Genomic DNA, 16,684 nt, shown 5'->3' with positions numbered 1-16,684 from the left:
CCTTTGAGCTATAATGTATCTATCTTTAGATGGGTTTTTTCCTCAAACAGCATTTTTATAAAAAAATTCAGATTTAAATAAAAAAATTGGATTTTTTAATTTAAAAAAAAATCACTGATTTTTATCCACCCTGAGCACAGGGATCCCCTGTAAGCAAACTCCCTGATCTGAACCTCCTAATTTATTCAGCTTAGGTGTCAGGTTTTATTCTTGTTGCCCCCACACAAACTTAGATGGATGACCAACATTTTCTATAGCAAGCTTCTCTTGGTTTTGTTTCTTTTATAATAGCCATTGTATGTAACTCAATTTACCAACAACATACAAGAGCTGTGGTTAGAGAAACATCTTCCTGTAGATGGAGATACATGACAATTTCTACAGCGCCATCTACACCACTTTATTACTAAGGGTATGTCTATACTACAAGTGCTACGTTGGCACAGCTGCAGCACTGCAACTATGCTGCTGCAGCGTAGACACTTACTACAGTGATGGAAGGGGGGTTTCCACCACTGAAGTAAATCCACCTCACCAAGAAGTCTTCCATTGACTTCACTGTAGATGCAGCTGAGAGTTAAGTCAATCTAACTACAGCACACAGGGTGTGAAATTTTTCACACCCCTGACCAATGTAGCTAAGTTTTAGGTGTAGACCAGGCCTAACAACATTGGAAAAGTGGAAGGAAATGAGGGTGGATGAAAGGATAAAGAACAACTAGATTTCTTCAGGTTAGTGAATCCTATAATTTAGGGAATGTTATCCTGATTTTACCATGAGCCAGCCATTCTGTTTTTATGGACAGCTGAATCAGTTAGTGCTACAAGTCATTCGTTAGTTGTGGAGGGTCCCAGCCTTGAGAATTACTGTGGATCTTCATTACCAGGCATGGCTGCTCTGCATGGGGAGCACAACTGTTTAGCTGTTACCACTCAAGAAAGATCTTGGAGTCACTGTGGATAGCTCTTTGAAAAACACCTGCTCAATGTGCAGTGAAAATCAAAAAAGCGAACAGAACCTTAAGAACCATTAGCAAAAGTATAGATAAGACAGTAAATATCATAATGTCACTATATAAGTCCATGGTATGCCCACACCTTGAATACTGCATGCCTTTCGGGTTGTCCCATCTCAAAAAAAGATATATTAGAAATAGAAAAGATACAGAGAAGGGCAACAAAAATGATTATCGGTATGGAGATTAAAAAGACTGGGACTGTTCAGCCTGGGAAAGACAACACTAAAGGGGGATGTGATAGAGGTCTATAAAATCAAGAATGGTGTGGAGAAAGTGAATAAGGAAGTGTTATTTACCCCTTCATATAACACAAGAATCAGATGTCACCCAATGAAATTAATAGGCAGCAGGATTAAAACAAACAAAAGGAAATATTTCTTCACACAATGCACGGTCAACCTGTGGAACTTGTTGCCAGGGGATGTTGTGAAGGCCAAAAATAACTGGGTTCAAAAAAAGAAAGAAATTCATGGAGAAGAGGTCCATCAATGGCTATTAGTCAAGATGGTCACCGATGCAACCCCATGCTCTAAGTGTTCCTAGACCTTTGACTGCCACATGCTGAGACTCTGTGACAGAGGATGGGTCATGTAATGATTACCCTGTTCCGTTCATTCCCTCTGAAGCAGCTGGCACTCAGCAAGGTCAGAAGACAGGATACTGGGCTAAATGGACCACTGATCTGACTCAGTATGGCCATTCTTATGTACAACAGTTCACCCTTCCTTTAGTTTATCCTGCTTGTTCCTCTTCACTTCTCGTACACCACCAGGCACAGCTAAAAACCCACTGAATGCTTTAAGAGACATTCAAAAGGCAGGGGGAGAGTTTATGATCAGCTAAAACTGGTGAAGAGCACTTTTTTGAGTTTGAGACAAGAGATTAGAACTTACTCTCTTTAGAAGTCATTTCGAGAATCTCAGGAGTCTCCCCCAAGGCATGTCTACACTACAGCTGGGAGGTGATATTCCCAATGGGGAGAGCAGACTTGTGCTAGCTAAGCTTGAGCTGGTGCCTAAAAATAACAGTGTGGATGCTATAGCACTGGCAGCCGCTCAGGCTAGCCACTCAAGTCCAACCTGACATGACCGCAGGGGTTTAAGCATAGGTACCTAGCCAGAGCTGCCGCCAGTGCCGCAGCATCCTACTTATTGGAAGCTTCAACAGATCGAGGAGTTAGTCAGTGCTTGACCTTTCACCTAGAGATAGTTAATCTCAATCAGAATCGAGGCACTTGGGCTCGCAGTCTGGGGAAACTTGCACTGCTGTATCTCTTCTCTGAATAAAAGCCTTCAGTGCTACCAAAACCAGTGTCTTTCACCAACATTAAATTACCTACAAAACAGTTACACAAACAAGTAGTAGACGCTTCTTTCTTCCTATTGCCCCAAACTTCTCAGCCAGCTCCGATTACCGTGTGCACACAGCAGAACCTGGACCAAAATTTCAGAGCAGAATGCACAAAACCAGAGCCATTAACTCTCACCTTTGATCTTCCTGGCAGGAAGAAAACAAAAGTATGAAACTGACTTCAGAAAGATGTCAAGAAATGCACATTCAAAAACACCGCCCAACCTACGCAGTAAGTGCTTCTTCACAGTAGTTACATATTTGGAGTCAAAACAATAGCCTTTAACCCATTTATAGCAAACCCCTAATACTGTGAACATTTCAAGCCTTGACTCCTTACACCAGAGGTGAGCAAACTACGGCCCGCCAGCCGTTTTAATCAGTCCTCGAGCTCCCACTGGAGAACAGGGTCTGGGGCCTGCCCCACTCCAGCTGGGGTGCAGGGTCGGGGGCCGCTCCACGCGGCTCCCAGAAGCAGCGGCATGGCCTCGCTCTGGCGCTCCAGCCGGGGAACAGGGTCAGGGGCCGCTCCACGAAGCTCCCGGAAGCAGCGGCATGGCCTCCCTCCGGCTCCTACGTGTAAGAGCAGCCAGGGGGCTCCACTCTGTATGCTGCCCCCGCCCCAAGCGCCGCCCCCACAGCTCCTATTGGCCGGGAACTGAAGCCAAGGGGAGCTGCAGGGACGGTGCCTGTGGACAGGGCAGCGTGCAGAGCCGCCTGGCCGCACCTCCATGTAGGAGCTGGAGAAGGGACATGCCGTTGCTTCCAGGAGCCACTTGAGGTAAGCGCGGCCCAGAGAGCGCACTCCTGACCCTCACCTCGCTCCAACCCCCTGCCTCAGCCCTGATCCCCTTCCCACGCTCTGAACCCCTCAGTCCCAGCCCGGAGCACGCTCCTACACCCCAAACTCCTCATTCCCAGCCCCACCCCAGAGCCCTCACCCCTCCCCCCAGCACCCTACTCCCCTGTCCCAGCCCGGAGTCTCCTCCTGCACCCTGAACTCATTTCTGGCCCTGCTCCGGAGCCCACACCCCCAACCAGAGCCCTCACCCCCACCCCAATTTTGTGAGCATTCATGGCCCACCATACAATTTCTATTCCCAGATGTGGCCCTCGGGCCAAAAAGTTTGCCCTGTCTTACACTGTCTTTCAATGGCATAAAATATCAGTGCCATTGACAATGTGAATTATCTTCCTGTCTCATCAATTTAAATCAAAACTTCACCAGCTCTTCTGCCATGTAGCTACAGTTTTAAACTACATTATTGAAGTGGTAGGGTGTGCTGGAGTCCATACACCAGTAACATTCTGTCTTCAAAGCAGGCTGCAAATGGTCTAACTTTCTGCTGTCCCGGATACAGCATTCCCTCAGGGAATGATGAACAAGAGTCACTGAGAGGGTTTTTCTGTTAAATCTATTCTGGCTAGATGTGGAAAAGAAACTTACTTTGTGCCAACAACGTTAACGGGGGATGAAGCAAGAGGGTCAGATTAAAGCCAAGTCTGTTGCACAAGATCTGCCAACAAGAGAAGAGATTTAATGCCAAGACTGAATACAGCAATTTTCCAATAAGCAGCTGCTGCTCCTCCTCCAAACCCAAGCCACTCAGTGTGCACGCTGGCATTGCAAAATTAGAACAGACAGTGACTAACAAAAAAGCAGCTAGTCTCAATCCAGTTAGCAGTGCACACACTCGGAGGCTAGAATTTCATATCTATCTAAAGGGGACAGGATCTAGAAATTCAAGACTTGAGCTCCTGAGCAGTTATTTGTAGTGGTAGTTCTGGAGCACTACCTGTCAATTAATCAAATCCATTCACTTAGCACACATGCCATTATAAGAGACACTGCCAAGTACCTGGTTATGGTTTTTAATACCTTCTTTGCAGTAGCCTCCAAGAGGATTAGAGAGAATATTTTTCCCGCCTTGGTAAACACATTCTTCTCCCAGATCCTGCATTTCAAATACAGTGTAAACCAGTGATTCTCAAACTTTTGTACTGGTGACCCCTTTCACATAACAAGCCTCTGAGTTCGATACCTCTTATAATTTTTTTTTAAAATATATTTAACACCATTATAAATGCTGGAGGCAAAGCAGGGTTTGGGGTGGAGGCTGACAGTTCACGACCCTCCACATAATAACCTCACGACCCCCTCAGGGGTCCCGACCCCCAGTTTGAGAACCCCTGGTGTAAACCAACATGGCTCCTCCAATTTCTTCCTGATGGAGTTTTCCAACATCAGTGATGTAGGCACAGCTCTGAGACACTTTGTAGCTCTTCCAACATAGTAACATTTCAAAGAGAGTCTGGTACAGATTTGTGCCAGTGTCCCAAATAACCAGGCTAAGGGAAGAATTCAAAATAGAATGGCGATTTAGATAGCTTTTAAAAACTGGATTATCTTGGTATTCCTACCTTTCCAGAAGAGTGAAAAAGACATTCTAGGATATCAAATCCCAGAAGCCTTATTCTAATTATTTGTATTTAAGGCATCACAGGATGGACGGTGCACTCCAAGTATCATCAAGAAAGCAGGAATGATGTACATAATTTAATGTAGGTTTTAGACTGTGCTAAACTTTGAACTTTGCAGAAGTGTCTGGAATGAGAGAGAAAAATGCCAGAAAATAAAGTTAAGTTTCTCCAGTCTCTCTTTTTTAAGATGTCCCAAACACAGAATCATAGAACTGGAAGGACTCATCTAGTCCAGTCCCCTACACTTGTGGCAGGACTAATTATCTAGACTATTCCTGACAGGTGTTTGTCTAACCTGCTCTTAAAAATCTCCAATGATGGATATTCCACAACCTCCCTCGACAATTTATTCCAGTGCTTAATCACTGACAGTTAGGAAGTTTTTCCTAATGTCCAACCTAAACCTCCCTTGCTGCAATTTAAGCCCATTGCTTCTTGTCCTATCCTCAGAGCTTAAGAAAAACAATTTTTCTTCCTCCTCCTTGTAACAACCTTTTTACATACTTGAAAAAGGTATGTCCCCACTCAGTTTTCTCTTTTCCAGACTAAACAAACCCAATTTTTTCAAATCTTCCCTCATAGGTCATGTTTTCCAGATCTTTAATCATTTTTGTTGCTCTCCTCTGAACTCTCCAATTTGTCCACATCCTTCCTAAAATGTGGTCCCCAGAACTGGACACAATACTCCAGTTGAGGCCCAACCAGTGCAGAGTAGAGTGGAAGAATTACTTCTTGTGTCTTGCTTACAAATCTCCTGCTAATACATCCCAGAATGATGTTCGCTTTTTTTGCAACAGCGTTACACTGTTGATTTATATTTAGCTTGTGGTCCACTATGGCCTCCAGATCCCTTTCCACAATACTCCATCCTAGGCAGTCATTTCCCATTTTGTATGTGTGCAACTGATTGTTCCTTCCTAAATGGAGTACTTTGCATTTGTCCTTATTGAATTTCATCCTATTAACTTCAGACCATTTCTCCAGATCATTCTGAATTTTAATCCTATCCTCCAAAGCACTTGCAACTCCTCCAAAGCACTTGCAACTCCTCGCAGCTTGGTATCGCCCACAAACTTTATAAGTGTACTCTCTATGCCATTATCTAAATCAATGATGAAGATATCGAACAGAACCGGACCCAGACCTGATCCCCATGGGAGCCCACTCGTTATGCCCGTCCAGCATGACTGTGAACCACTGATGATTACTCTCTGGGAACGGTTTTCCAAATAGTTTTGTACCCACCTTATAGTAGCTCCATCTAGGTTGCATTTCCCCAGTTTATTTATGGAAGATCATGTGGGACAGTATCAAAAGCTTTACTAAAATCAAGATGTGATTATCATAAGAATGAAGTACTAATGGTAACGCTACGGGCGTTAGAGGTCAATAGAGGCACTAAAGCTCACCTACCAAAGGCTGCTTTCGCTGAAGCCCACACCTCTAGTCTGTACCATATGGTGAAGATAGGCACACTGAGGCCTATATGGGTTGCTTTGCAGATTGCTAACAGGGAGGTATCTGTGCTGTGTGCACAGGATACCACCACTGACTGAGTCAAAATATATTTATTTGTGCAGCATCAGTGTTCTCAGTACTGAAGAACACCCAAAAGTAAAGACAATCACCGCCCCAAAGAGCTAACAGTAGGCCTAAAAGAAATGCTGGACTGTTCCCTGATACAAAAACAAGCGTGGGTGATTCTGTCTTTTTCATACGCATAATGTTAAATTGGAGGCACCTTGTCCTTCCACAGGCAAAAACAGATACTCTGAATTCCACTGTCACAGCTCCTCTGAATTTGCAATATCTGAGCAGCATAATCTAGACTCAGACTTCCATAAAGAAGGTGATAATACTTCTTAGCTTAGATAAAGATATGAGGGTGAGGAATTCCAAATCTTTCAAGTGGCATTAATAAAAGATGTCCTTGCAAGCCAAATGCTTTTTCAGTTTCTCTGCAAGATCTCACAATAAAATAATAATATCCCACAATAAAAAACTCTTACTTTTTAATAAGAGGTAGTCAGCTAAAAGTACAGAACAGAAGAGCTACTCCAAAAGGACAACAGTATACCAGAGTAATGTTTACTATATCACTGTATGATTCTTCATTATTACCAGTCAGACAAGGACTTGTTAAAGAAGACGTAATCTATTTTTTTCAAAGTGCAAATTTCTTGGTCAAGGTATTTAGCCAAGGTGCAGACTCCAGAGAAAATAATACAAAACATAACAACAACAACGATAAGTAAATAAAAAGATTTCATGGTCTCTGGCTTTCCGGATTTGGCCTGCGGTCCACCTATTGACTATCCCTGGGTTAAAGCATTGGTTTGCAAGGCAAGACACAGATTATTTGACGAACTGTAATTAAAATCATCTACTTAAAATATTATTTTGGAACCCAGCCTTGTGGCAGCATTCTGAGGAATCATCAGGGCTCTACTAGAGAAGAAGAGGTTAAGAGATCTGATTAGTCCACGGGTAAATTCACTGGGAGAAGCTATTCCATACCAGAGGACTCTTTAACCTAGCAGACAAGGCCAAATGAGATCCTGCAGTTAAAAGTCAAGTCAGTAACATTCAAACTAGAAATAAGATGCACATTTTTATCAATGAAGGTAATTAATCATGGGAATAGCTTACCAAGGAATATGATAAATTCTCCATCACTTGGAGTCTATAGATAAAGACAGGATTTTTTCTGAAAGGTATGCTCCAGTTCAACAAGTTGTTGGACTGGATACAGGAATCACTGGGACAAAACTATGGCCCGTGTGATGCAAGAGGTCAGACTAGATCATAATGGTCCCTTCTGGCCTTAAAATATGAGACATTAAGCCACTCAACCCTGCACAGGAAAGCAAAGACATGAATTTGAAACCCTGGAAATGGGTTAAGTACTTGGAGATGAAACTGGATGCTCATGCAGAATGCTTAACAGTGTACTTGCAGAATCCTTTTTGATGCCAATGCACTGGGCATTTTCTGTGCTGTTCAACAAGCAAAAGGGAAAAAAAAATCAAACCACTGTACAATCCACTGCTAAAAGAAAAGCTGACAAACTATCATTCTAGTGCAATAAGAAATTGAATATGCTTTCCCATGTGCAAGTTAGATTGTAAACTCTTCAGAACAGGGAACTTTTTTTTTTTTAAATGTTGTACTGAAACTGCATGTGTTTACAGTGCTAGAAAACAGGCTGCTCTAAACCTCAAGAAGAGAAAGGTGCTGGTTATTTTGTAGATGGTGCTGGTCATTCTGTACTCTTCTTTCCAAGTCAAAATTGAGCGAGTCCCCCTGGTGCTGGTGGGCACTATGCTGAAGTGCTATCTTTCAGATCAGACACAAAACTGAGTTTGACCTATTGTGATTAAAAATCTCATAACATTTCATGAAAGAACGTGGTGTTCATCTGGCATCCTGCTCAAATTCCAAGTTGTGTGACTACATTCTCCCAACTGAAACCTCCACCTGCAATTTCAACTGGACATGATCTTCTTCTTCAGTCCTTGTCCTAACTAGGTTTCAGGGTAACAGCCGTGTTAGTCTGTATTCGCAAAAAGAAAAGGAGTACTTGTGGCACCTTAGAGACTAACCAATTTATTTGAGCATGAGCTTTCGTGAGCTACAGCTCACTTCATCGGATGCATACCGTGGAAACTGCAGCAGACTTTATATATACACAGAGAATATGAAACAATACCTCCTCCCACCCCACTGTCCTGCTGGTAATAGCTTATCTAAAGTGATCATCAGGTGGGCCATTTCCAGCACAAATCCAGGTTCTCTCACCCTCCACCCCCCCACACAAATTCACTCTCCTGCTGGTGATAGCTCATCCAAAGTGACAACTCTTTACACAATGTGCATGATAATCAAGTCAGGCTATTTCCTGCACAAATCCAGGTTCTCTCACATCCCCCCCACCCCCATACACACACACAAACTCACTCTCCTGCTGGTAATAGCTCATCCAAACTGACCACTCTCCAAGTTTAAATCCAAGTTAAACCAGAACATCGGGGGGGGGGGGGGGAGGAAAAAACAAGAGGAAACAGGCTACCTTGCATAATGACTTAGCCACTCCCAGTCTCTATTTAAGCTTAAATTAACAGTATCCACTTTGCAAATGAATTCCAATTCAGCAGTTTCTCGCTGGAGTCTGGATTTGAAGTTTTTTTGTTTTAAGATAGCGATCTTCATGTCTGTGATTGCGTGACCAGAGAGATTGAAGTGTTCTCCGACTGGTTTATGAATGTTATAATTCTTGACATCTGATTTGTGTCCATTTATTCTTTTACGTAGAGACTGTCCAGTTTGACCAATGTACATGGCAGAGGGGCGTTGCTGGCACATGATGGCATATATCACATTGGTGGATGTGCAGGTGAACGAGCCTCTGATAGTGTGGCTGATGTTATTAGGCCCTGTGATGGTGTCCCCTGAATAGATATGTGGGCACAATTGGCAACGGGCTTTGTTGCAAGGATAAGTTCCTGGGTTAGTGGTTCTGTTGTGTGGTATGTGGTTGTTGGTGAGTATTTGCTTCAGGTTGCGGGGCTGTCTGTAGGCAAGGACTGGCCTGTCTCCCAAGACTTGTGAGAGTGTTGGGTCATCCTTTAGGATAGGTTGTAGATCCTTAATAATGCGTTGGAGGGGTTTTAGTTGGGGGCTGAAGGTGACCGCTAGTGGCGTTCTGTTATTTTCTTTGTTAGGCCTGTCCTGTAGTAGGTAACTTCTGGGAACTCTTCTGGCTCTATCAATCTGTTTCTTTACTTCTGCAGGTGGGTATTGTAGTTGTAAGAAAGCTTGACAGAGATCTTGTAGGTGTTTGTCTCTGTCTGAGGGGTTGGAGCAAATGCGGTTGTATCGCAGAGCTTGGCTGTCCTAACTAGGGATCTGAATAGCGTTTAAAAAAGTAACCATTTAAACTACTGAAACTGTATCGGCTAAACATTTAATCATTAACAAGTTCACAATCTACCCCATGTACATATTACCTTTGTCAAGTGTCTTTACTAACAACAAAAATAGTCTTATGTGTAAAACCCACTTTTTTGTTTAACTTTTTACATAATATCCCCGAGCTGTCCAAAAACACAAAAAATCCAATTAGAATTTCAACTCTACTGCTGATTTTTGTTAAGAAAAATTAACACGTTTACATGCTCTGGTGTCAGTCTCATGCACAGATAAACAACAGTAAGGCGAGCATTGGAAACATGTTCTATAGGCATAGACAATGCTAGAATGCACAGGTATGTACATTCCAAGCCTTAAAAAACGCTGTGCAATGGACTGCATCACGCCAATGGACTGCATTCCAGTGAAGGACAAGGCTCCCTGAAATAACATTCCAGTTCATTTTCTACTGCATTCTCCTCATTGGTATAATCTTCACCTAAAAGCATCACTACAGCACTTCTCAGTTTCACACATTTTTTTCAGTGCTGGCTCTATCGGCTCATCCAATTCAGCCACAGCACTTGGAGGTGCTTCTATTTCTAACATTGATGCAAGTGCAGAAGCTTTGATTTAGCAGCCATCTGGACAACCAGCGAAAGAAACTGCATGCGTTTATGACATGGATCTAAAAAGGAGGCAATAAGTGCAGGTTTGGCAGTTATGGCCGGATCATTGGGTTTCATGTGATGCTCCAGAGTGTGACGAACAACAGCCCTGAAATCAGCAACTTTTCCATTTTCAACAGGAGCTTTGCTTTTGCGGTCAGTTTGGAGAAGATTGACTGTTCAGCAGACATGGCAGTTGTAGTGCATTTTAAAGTGGAAAGTAGCAATAAGATATCCTCTACTAATTACCAGTGCTCATCTTGCAGCTGAAGTGTTTGGGTATCAGATTGTTTTGTTATAGGGCTATCTGAAAGCGCAGCTGTTATAGCCCACCTTTGCTCACCGAGTCAGATGCTGAACATGTCATAAAACGAATTCTAGTGAGTTTTACATGACTGGATCGGACAGCATCGCCTACCCTGAAGCTGTGTTTGTTTTCTTTCGAGTGCTTTTGCAGTCACGGTGCTGTGGTGGCAGTGTGCACCTAGTCTACTTGCAGCCGCAACAGCACGATTCACGCTACTTGAAGAAAACTCATAATTTACGGCTAGCTGCCATGTACGGGCAAAACAATTGACAGATTCCCATGTAACATACCTCGGTGTGTTGGCGAACACAATGTTGCTTGCATTATCGTATATGCACACCAAGACACAGCCTGCCAGACCCTATCTTTCCACTGTAGCGTTTAATTTTTCAGCAAGGTTTTCCGCTATACGTCGTTCTGCCATACTTTTGGTTTGTAGAACCGTGGACTGAAGCTCCCAATTTTCAATATAATAGCAAGTGACAATCATGTAGCTTTCTGTAGTTAATGCTGTCCAGCAGTCGGTGGTGAAAGCTACTTTAGCAGTGTTTTCCAATTTTTCCTGGACAGATTTCACACAGTCCTCATAGCACTTCTCTAGTCAGAAGGTTATAGTCTGTCTCACAGGCACACAGTATTCACATTCTACCAAACTTATCAATGCACAAAAAACTGTATCCTCAACAACACTTGGAGGCAGCATATCTGTAGTGATCATGGTGCACAACACCTCAGTTAGTTTTTTGCCACTTTGTGTGTTGCATTTTCTTGAACTATCAGAAACACTGTCAGTGTTGTTTGAGTTTTGCCTTCTTTTTCACATGAAACAGAGGGATGTTTCAGCTTCAAATGGTTCAGCATTGCTCCGATGCTGTTTGCATACCTCAGCTCTGTCTTACGCAGTTTACATTTAACTGCATCTTCTGTTATTTTTGTGAAATGATTCCAGGCATTACTCCTTTTCGATCGCTCCATCTTCACTAGGGAAAAGTAGTTACCAAAAATCACGATAACCTACATGATGCTGTTTGAAGGTTTACTACCACCAAAGAGTGACATCAGTTCCATAGCAATGCTCCTAACAATGCAGAACCTAGTTCCACATACACTATGAAATGGTATTGCTGCGGCCTTTCTAATGTGCGCATTCGGTATTACGTCACAAAATTATTTTACCAAGCTGTTTTAAACATTTACTGAATACATTCGAAGTAAGACTAATGCTTATTGGTTAACCGTTTAATATTTTACATCCCTAGTCCTAACCTGTTGTAGCATTGCTGTGAACCATTACAAAAAAATTCAGCAATGTACCCCAAATGGCTGCATTTCAGTAGAGGGTGAAAACAATTCTTGTATATATGTATAGATGTACACAGGTGCTTTTTGTTCTGTATATTTGCAATATTAAAATACAATCATACTAAAAAAACAGAACAAATTCAGTGGAGGAATCTACTCCAGCCACATATCCCAGGCTCAGCAACATCTGAAAAATTGTAAAATGCTATGAGATCGTTCAGACTGAAAGACAAGAAACAAACTAAAACTGCTTCACCTCAGTATGTGGGGGTGAGCCCTTCAGAATGAGAATATACCTTAAAATGTGTAGCTGTTGCCTAATCTAATTTTAAAAGCAAACTTTCCCTTCACTAAATTATAGGTAAAATAAAGTTGTACCTTACAGCAGCTACGAAAGTATAGCCTGGTAGTCTAGAGCAGCAAACACTTCCAACCAGGAATCAATGTTTGAGAGTAACTATGCAGGAAACAATAGGAAACATTTAATTTAAAATCAGTTCCATCCTCTTTTCCTGAATAGTTAGCCATGAGACAAGGGCTATGGCTACACAGGCACTTTACAGTGCTGCAACTTTCTCGCTCAGGGGTATGAAAAAACACCCCCCTGAGCGCAGCAAGTTACAGCGCTGTAAAGTGCCAGTGTGCGCCATGCTCCCAGCGCTCTAAGCTAATCCCCTCATGGGGGTGGAGCACCAGGAGCGCTGTCTCCCAGCACTGGCGCGTGACCACACTCACACTCCCGCGGCAGCGCTTTGAAGTTTCAAGTATAGCCATGCCCAAGGTGTAATTCCCTTTAAACTTGATTTATAGATCTTTTCTATTTCTCACACTAAAGTTTATATTAGACAATGAGAATTTAAGTTGTCACACTTGTATCAGATAGTTAAACAATTATGAAACTGAACCATAGTAAGTAAAAAAAAAAAAAAAAACAAAAAAAACTCTCCACACATAACCACTATCACAAACATTAAGTAAACACATCCCTCTAGAGCAGGGAAGTAGTATTACTACCAAGTTTACAAATGAGGCAAGGCACACAGAAATTAGCTTGATTTTCTAAGGAACTGGACCACTGCAGTCAACAGGAGCTGCAAGTGTTCAGCACCTCTGAAAATTGGGCCATAAGTAATTTGCACAGGGCTACCTAGTGACTCAGTGACCGAGTTGGGATTACATCTCAAACCACTAAAGACCTGACCCAAATCTTTCCATTAACTCTAGATACTTGTATCACAGCAACAAGTGTCCCAATTAAACTAGGCTAGTTAATACTGCCAAAAAAAGCTTACAAATTACAGCAATAATTTCCATGAAATGGTGAGATGAAAGGAGGAAATGAATTCCAAGAAGTGTGTGATCTTTGAATTCTCCACATCAAACCACAGATTTGATAAAAACAAGACGAACAGAGCTGCCTGACAGTGGTCTCTACAGGGAATCCAGATATCCCAGCGCTGGCACTGAAGACTTGGGACTGTGTCATGGCAGAGAATTCGGAAATCACTTCCTTTACCTCTTCCCACAGCCCAAGAGAAACATCTGGAACCAAAACTAAGGGCGCGTGTCCACCTGGCGTCACTCCTGAGGGACTCTCCCCGAGCAAGGCACCAGAAGACGCGAGATCGGTCAGGGGGAGCTCCGCCTGCAGACAAACCCTTACGCGCTCGGAAGCGGGGCCCGGAGTCCCCGGCGCTCCGGGCCGCGCCGCTCCTTGCCCCGCAGGGCGAAGGGGTGTGAGCGGCGAGGGACGCCCGGCTGCGGCTGGCTCAAGGCGCTCCCCGGGCCCGGCGCAGCAGTTCGGCGGGAGCACGGACTCGAGGCCGGGCAGCGACTCCCGGGGCGGGGCGGGTCGGGGGCTCCGCACCTCAGGCTCGCTGAGGCAGGTCCCTCCGTCAGGCGGGGCCGGGCCGAGCGGCACCAGCGGCCGGGGCTCCAGCCCCCGTCACTCACCTCGGGCGAGGCGGCGGCTGCCTCGGCCTGCTACGGGAACGCGGCGGCGGCGGCGTCGCTCAGCACATTCCGGGCCGGCGGAGGCTGCGGGGCCGCCCCTGAGGAACCAGCAGGCGCCACAGGCCCAGACACCGACTCCCGGCGACCCCGCAGCAAGCTGCCGCCCCATAGGCTCCCCGGCCCCACGTGACACCCGGATCGCCGTCGTTGCCGGAACTGTTCGCGCATGCGCACCAGCTGATTCTCGGGGGTTGGCAGCGGCCAGAGCGCAGAGCGGCGGGGGGGCCGCCCGTGCTGTGAGCGCCCCGCCAGTGAGAGGCAGCTGTAGACCCGCGGCCGGCCCGCTACAGCACTAGCCTCAAGGCTCTGCGCCTGTCCCTGGGGCGCGGCCGACCTGAGCAGTGTCTGCGACTGCTTCCCCTCCCCCCACCCCAGCTGCCAGATGCTTCGCTCGGGAGTTGGCCCTGGGCAGCAGCGCCCCCTGCTGGGCGCATCTCCAGGAGCAACATTAAAGCACTGCCCGTTAAACCACCTCCAGGAGGGGACTAGCTAGCAGTGCTGGTGCACTGTCCACCCTGGCACTTTAAAGCACTGAACCTTGCAGTGCTCCGGGGCGTGTTTTTTACCCACAGAAAGCTTAAGCCCAAATAAATCTGTTAGTCTTTAAGGTCCCACCAGACTCCTCGTTGTTTCTGTGGATACAGACTAACACAGCTACCCCTTTGATACAAAACACTTTAATGTAGCTCATGCATAATTCAGATTTCTCTCTAGGTCCAGAGTCAAAATCATGCATTCATGGAGACTTTTAAGATGAACATCTCCCCTTCATGCCTCCGGAAGATCTGGATGACCTTGTAAACTGGAGTAATAGGACTAGGATGAAATTTAATAGTGAGAAGTGCAAGGTCATGCATTTAGGGATTAATAACAAGAATTTTTGTAATAAACTGGGGATGCATCATTGCAAAGTAACAGAGGAGGAGCAGGACCTCAGAATATTGGTTGATCACAGGATAACTATGAGCCATCAATTTGATATGGCTGTGAAAAAAGCTAATGCGGTCTTGGGATGCATCAGGTGAGGTATTTCCAGTAGAGATAAGGAGGTGTTAGTACTGTTATACAAAGCACTGGTGAGACCTCATCTGGAATATTTTGTGCAGTTCTGGTCTCCCATGTTTAAGAAGGATGAATTCAAACTGGAACAGGTACAGAAAAGGGCTACTAGGATGATCCGAGGAATGGAAAACCTGTCTTATGAAAGGAGACTCAAAGAACTTGGCTTGTTTAGTCTAACCAAAAGAAGGCTGAGGGGAGATATGATAGCTCTCTATAAATATATCCGAGGGAGAAATACCAGGGGGGGAGAGGAATTATTTAAACTCAGTACCAACATGGACACAAGAACAAATGGATATAAACTGGCCATCAGAAAATTTAGACTTGAAATTAGGCAAAGGTTTCTATCCATCAGAGGAGTGAAGTTCTAGAACCACCTTCCAAGGGGAGCAGTAGGTGCAAAAGACATATCTAGCTTCAAGACTAATCTCGATAAGTTTATGGAGGAGATGGTATGATGGGCTAGCCTAATTTTGGCAATTAACTGATCTTCAACTATTAGCAGTAAATATGCCCAATGGCCTGTGATGGGATGTTAGATGGGGTGGGATCCGAGTTACTACAGAGAATTCTTTCCTGGGTGTCTGGCTGGTGAGGCTTACCCACATGCTCAGGTTTAGCTGATAGCCATATTTGGGGTCAGGAAGGAATTTTCCTCCAGGGCAGATTGCCTTCCTCTGCAGCGTAGGGCATGGTCACTTGCTGGAGGATTCTCTGCATCTTCAAGTCTTTAGACCATGATTTGAGGACTTCAATAGCTCAAACTATTAGGGGTTTGTTACAGGAGTGAGTGGGTGAGATTCTGTGGCCTGTGTTGTGCAGGAGGTCAGACTAGATGATCATAATGGTCCCTTCTGACCTTAAAGTCTATGATTCTGTGCCCACGCACTGGGAAAACACAGCCTGACAGAATTTCTCTGATGAAAGAGCTGTGTCATTGGAACTTTGTAAATGTACCTTGGAAGAATTTATTACAATCACAAAGCTGACATACATAAACTTTTGCAGTGAGATAAGTTAATGCATTTTAACGTAAATAGAGACCCTTTTACAAGCCCCTTGCACCCCATAAGCCTCTGCTCCAGGAGCCATAGTGCTTCAAAGGTGGCTCAATGGCAATTAGTGCAGAGGTGTATGGGACAAATGACAGGATCTTGTTACGAGTGAGCAAATGGGCAGATGACTATGGACAACTGCTAATGACGAAAGGGTCACCATGCATAAACTGAGCACTGCTGCTGTAAGCTATCTTGCTAGGATCTTTCTAAGAACTGTGCAGATCACTACATGATAAACAGAAGATTATGTAAGCCCTTCCTGTGCCAGATGCAGTTTGATGCAACAGTGGCTGCTCTCACTATTCTACTCAGTCTACAGTAAACTTTGCCTTTTAAAGTTCAGCCAGTGGCCAGAATGGTCCCCAATACACAGCAAGAATCCATCACGCACATTTTGGTTTTGAATGGAGAGAGCATCATGGGACATTCTACACTTGTTGAATACCATAATCAAAATTACTACAAACTTCACTGACATCAGAGATGTGTAAATGACATGCCAACCGTCTTAACATA

General features: G+C 44.3%; 1 protein-coding gene across 3 annotated transcripts in view; it reads right to left on the bottom strand.

The window, feature by feature from the left end:
• Positions 1-14,160, bottom strand: part of NAA60 (N-alpha-acetyltransferase 60, NatF catalytic subunit) — a 45,448-nt gene extending 31,288 nt beyond the window's left edge. For 2 of the 3 annotated variants that reach the window (XM_048867734.2, XM_075132842.1), the window contains exon 1: positions 13,989-14,160. The gene's annotated coding sequence lies outside the window, so the exon portion shown is untranslated. Of the gene's footprint in view, positions 1-13,551; positions 13,765-13,988 lie in introns of those variants that run through there. The other variant, XM_075132843.1, reaches the window with a different exon arrangement.
• Between the last annotated feature and the right edge of the window lie 2,524 nt (positions 14,161-16,684).

The sequence above is a fragment of the Caretta caretta genome, chromosome 10, assembly GCF_965140235.1.
Source record: "Caretta caretta isolate rCarCar2 chromosome 10, rCarCar1.hap1, whole genome shotgun sequence".
In the NCBI taxonomy this organism is placed as follows: domain Eukaryota; kingdom Metazoa; phylum Chordata; order Testudines; family Cheloniidae; genus Caretta; species Caretta caretta.
This window is presented reverse-complemented; position numbering and strand designations above follow the sequence as displayed.